We start from the raw sequence: 5,354 nt of genomic DNA, 5'->3' as shown, positions 1-5,354 counted from the left end.
CTCTGTCATAATTAAACATTGCTGTCAGATGGTTTCAAGTGACTTGATTTAGCGTCCATGCTGGAGTGCTGCTGCCTGCCTGGGAACCGTTGGTGGCTGCTGGATACAAAAGCCCCTCGTTTGGTGGCAGCTTTCATAACCACACTGGACTTCTGGACACATGCACACAACCTGAATGATTCTACTTGATCGTGCTCTCCTGGAGGATTGTCATATCAGAAAGTAGATGAAGTAATGAGTGAAAAGATGCATACTTATGTTTTTGCTTCTCAAGGCAAGTGTTTTAGTTACTTTTGCAAGCTCTAGGGTTACTGACTGGGTTGAGCATCTTTCAGAAATCTCATTGAAGTCTAAATTTGCCTCATGTCCTGAAGCACTTGCAGGTTTTTGTGGGAGGTTTTGTGGACAGATAGTTGAGTTAACCTTTTATGCACTGTATTATTGAAACCAGTTCAAAGGCTTGTATTAATTTCACTCAGGAGAACAGACTTTATAGGATCCAAACCTAAGATGCTATGTACCTTAAGCATAGAGGAACTTCTCAGACTTGGGGTTTACTTCTCATACTTATGAAAGTGAGAGTAGCAGATGGTATCACTTGTCATTTTTTCTCCCTATAAAACCAAACTGTCTCTAAGTGTTTTTTCATTTATTCAAATTCTCTTGCCATGGTTCTATTTGATTTTTCTCTGGTTTGTCTGTGTCATCTCTGAATTCTGGTCTGGAAATTCTTTCTGCATCTTCATTCCTATTCTGTCTGCATATCCTTTGCTGCTCCTCTTGCTTTGAACTGTGTTCTTTTTGCCTTTCCACATACCTAATGCCTTCTTTATAGTCCCTTTGTAAAGGTTATATCATCTTATATTCAGGAATAGGGCTAAATGTGTTGATAAACAAGCTTTAATACCTAATGTCTTTTAGTCTGTTAATGCCTCAAATACTGCTTCCTGTAATACAAGTCATTAGTTAGCGATCTGTTGAGCAAGCAGATGACAACAATTTATCTCCAGCCAGAATTTGAAGTGAAGATCACTGGTAGTGAAACTAGGAGCTATGCATTGGCCTCACTTCACTTAGCTCTAGAAACACTTGCATGTTTGTTCGTGCTTTCCTTGAGCTGAAACTTGTTTTCTTTTGCTGATCTAACTTCCTTTAGACAAAGTCCGGCGAATCTCACTTCCTGTCCTCTCACTTTCAGCCTTTGCAGTTTATGCCCTGCAGCACTGATAGGAAAACCAGGTAGCTTAGGAAGAGAATGCTCACAAGAAAGTATCGGTTATCCCAAGGAGTTCTCAGGCAAGATGTGTTTCCAGCTGACAGAGAACTTCGCTGTCACTTGAGCTATTCCATAAGCCTTGTTCAGACAGGAAGCTTTTGAGAACAGTCTGAACACAGAGGTAAGAAGTAAATAGGTTTGATCAGTAATGCCATTGGCATCTGGAGAGGAAGGTGCCAAGGTGACTAATGTTTCCTGCGGGAAATGCCACACACTTGAAATCTTACACATCCATTCTACCTGCAAAAACAAACTCTTATTAAAATGAAATGAAGGTTAAATTGCTTAAGTAAACTGCTCTAAAAGCTTTCAGCAGAATGACATTTCCTTAATCACAGAGTTGGTTGATATAATGCAAGTTGTGTGATGTTTGTCAATATGAACGTTCATCAAACGAAGTGCCTTCTGAATTTGGCAAATCTGTGGTTAAATTTCAGAGCTGGAAGAGCTCTGGTGTAGAAGATGACAGACAGAATTGCAGACGAAGATAAACTGTTTGTGTCCTCAAACATGAATTATTATTCCTAAAGCGGAAAAAAAAAACAAAAGACCTTCTACTGTGTCAGGTATTTTTGAAGAAAAAAAGTCTGAGATGTTGCCATTCTTTCTTAGCCTGTTTTCCATTTGAACACAAATTTGGTTTTGCATGTGTATTAACTGGAGGTACAGTAACAATATCCTGCTCTTTGGCTACTGTGTCAGTAGTAAATTTCCTTCACTGAAATTCCGAATTAGTGTAATTCCAGTACAGTTGAAATGCTATGTATGATGCTACACTTGGAATAATATGATTGTCCAGATGATGTTTTTTCTCCTACCTGGGTAACCTGCAGTAGGAAGGATATGGGTGTGGGTTTTCCTGCACAGCTTATTTCCCTGCTTCTGAAATGTTTCAGTGGTATCATAGATCTTTAACAAGAAGGTTCAGAAAAATGGAAATAATTTGTAATGTTGGACACTGCTGGAAAGCACATTTGGATCCTCCTGAAGCCTGTGAATCTGGATTTGCACAATTTTTGTTATGATCTGTGTGCCAGCACCCTGAGGTTTAATTCTATCCTTAGAGTTCAGACTGGCCAGAGAAACACAAGAGAACAGGAGACAAAGCCTGCCCCTATTTCTTTCTCATTCCTTGCTAGGATAGTGCTACAGTGAAAAGCGATTCAAAGGCTTCAGAAAAGGGGACAGAAGAGCGGAGCTTTTAACTTTTTTGGAAATTAAGAGCAACTTTCCTGGTGTTCTGCATGCCTTGAACGTGCACTACACAGATCAGCCCTGCAAGTGGCAACCCACCCAGGCCCCAGCCGCTTTCACCCCAGACTAGGGAATACTTGGCCTGCTGCTCTGTTGATCACGGTCTGAACTCTTTGAAATAATTTGGTGGCATTCACAGGGCCCCCCTTTCCTCTGCATTCATATGAACTGTCTGAGTCAAAAACAGTACAAGAATTAAGTCAATAATGCTGTCCACTCTATTACATTAAGTGGGAGGGGGTTTAGAAATAACGGCAGAAAGTTGAGCCCCAGCTAATGCTCCAGATAAAGACACGAGACAGACACGCTGCAAGGGGGGCAAAACCCACAGGGCTCAGCCTTTTTCTGTTCATGAAGAATCAGCGTTCTAAAACACTAAGGCAGAAATTACTTTTAAGAGTATATCTCGGATATTTACGTGGGCAGATCTGCTTCCAGGAGGTGGGAAGACTCCCTACTCTTCCAAAAGCAAAAAATCCGAAATATTTTTTATGAAGAGCACTCACTTCACATTTTGTGTCTTTCTGACTGCCGTACCACATTGTGGTTTCCATACATTCATTCATTCTGCTTCGGTTCTACCAAACCCACTATAAATCAGGTCCAACTGTTTTTTAGTTCATGAAATTTATGAATACTTTTAAAAGCAGACAAATTATACCTATTGCATGTGCATCAGCAAATAGTTCTAAATCTTTCCTCTGTGCTGCTGCTGATTTCCCAAATAATAAATATTCCAAAATGGCTTTGGGCTAAACTGTAACTTCTGAGGTGTTGTGCTCCGCGCTGCGCACTGGTGATTTCCCCAGCCATGCTCCCGTGTGCAAAAGCTTAGTGTTCTTATTCTAAGTGAGTTATTTGACTGTGGTCTTGAGAATTGCTGGTTAGAGTCTCTCATTTAGCCTTGGGCTATGGGCACTGCAGTTACATTAATGTGCATGTGCTTTAAAAGATTGCCCTTAAAAGATTGCTGAAGAAAGACTGAAGCTCCTTCAACAGTTTCATTCTCTTGGTTCTATTTTACAGTCGCTGCCCCTCTGCTTCGTTAATCTAGCAGAATGCCGTGTTTAGAAACTTAGAAATAAGGATGTTTTATTTCCGTTCATTCTTTATCTGATAGAATATTTTAAATTATTAAACAAGCATGTGAATATTGAGGTCACTCAGTAAGACCAGGGAAGAGTGCTGTTCCTTTGTTGGCTCTAGAAGTATTTGTTCCTTACTCTCCTTTTGTAATAAGTACCATCCAAAGCTATTTAATTATTGATCCTATGGCTCCAGCTGGCATGGAAGTGTGAGTTCCGAAGCAGAGTCAGCCGCTAAGTGATATAATGCTGAGGAAAGACAAATGTCAGTCTTCTGTTCATTTTCTGTGCCCGAGCTTACGTTTGTTTTTCCAGCGCCTTGGATTTTTTTGGTGCACATTCAGTCTCTGTTGAATTGTACAGTTCCTTTCCTGAACCTAAACTAGTAATGTATTTTGATGTAGTTTAATTATTTAAATAATCATTTGCTCAGGAATCATTTTGTGGGGGGAAAAAAAGTGTTGGAGCATTGCAAAATCCAGTGGTGGCTGGACACGGCGTGTTGGTGCGTTCCCTCGATATCCGGTCCAAATGGATTCAGGAAAGGCACCCTGGCCCCTGTGCTGCACCAGGGGATCATTTACTCCTGAAGAGCTGGCCTGTGTTAGTACTGTGCCTGTACTGGGAACTAGACTGGCTGCAACTTGTCCTTTCATTAGTCTGTTCCCATGGTTCACAGTCCAGATCTGTTGATAGCCCGTTTGAAAAGATAAGCATGGCAGGGATTAAATCCGACCCCAAGTAGGCAGCAGTTGTTTCAGTGGCGCATTGTCTGCTCCTGCTGTGTTTGCAGGGGGACCACGGAAGGCTTTTCTTTACACAGCTTTAGTGGAGTGTACCATATTCTTACACCTTGGAAACTGGCTTAGATCCTGTGCAACTAAAAGCAGCAGTTTTATATCAAGATGTAAAACACAAGTGTCAGCTGAAAGTAGTCTCGTCTAGCCTGAAACAGAAAACATTACTGGCAACTGATGTGGGCAGCTGTAAAGATAGTCTCTGATTTGCTTAGCATATGGGGAACACGTAACAGGAATAGTCTATTTTATGCAATTTAAAAAGTTATTATTTCTCCTCATCTCCTGAGCTAGATAACAATGGCAAACTCACTGATCCTGTTCCCCGTTCTTTCAATGGGTAATTCCCACACAACTGAACACTGGCGCCCTCTTCGTTGCTCCTTGTTTACCAGCATTCATTGCTGCTACACGTGTGCTCTGTGCACCAAGACTTAAATGGCTCTTTGCTTCCTATCAGCTAAACTGAGGAGATTTTGATCAAAGTGAGCACTGTATCTATATACTTTTAGACTGCCTGCAAATTGCTTTCTAACTTTCTCCATTACAAGCTTAAGTTTCTGTGGTCTTTCACTATGTGGCATATTCTTCATTTTCTTTACCTTTGTGGTTTCCAGAGTGGTCTTTGGTTATGTATCTATGTCCTTGCCAGCAATGGTGTGGAGCAACATGGGTGGAGGGGGGAAGGAAGAAAAACTGCCAGGGGATTGGGAACACACTGTTGCAATGAATGAGGATCATGGAAAAGAGTTACAAGTTCCCCTTCTTCCCCGGGAAATTCATACTGGGTCTCTTAAAATGGGGGATGCAAATTTGGAAATGATGTCTGAGTAGCTGGACTTGTTGTAAAGGAGAGGTAAGAAAATGCTTCTCCTGAACCTTCTTGCTGATTCATGACGGTAGAAGCCAAGCTGTTTCATTAGGGTAAAAGCCGAGCTGTTG

Source organism: Patagioenas fasciata, chromosome 5 (assembly GCF_037038585.1).
Source record: "Patagioenas fasciata isolate bPatFas1 chromosome 5, bPatFas1.hap1, whole genome shotgun sequence".
NCBI classification, from domain to species: Eukaryota; Metazoa; Chordata; class Aves; order Columbiformes; family Columbidae; genus Patagioenas; species Patagioenas fasciata.
Note: the sequence above shows the minus strand (reverse complement) of the source record.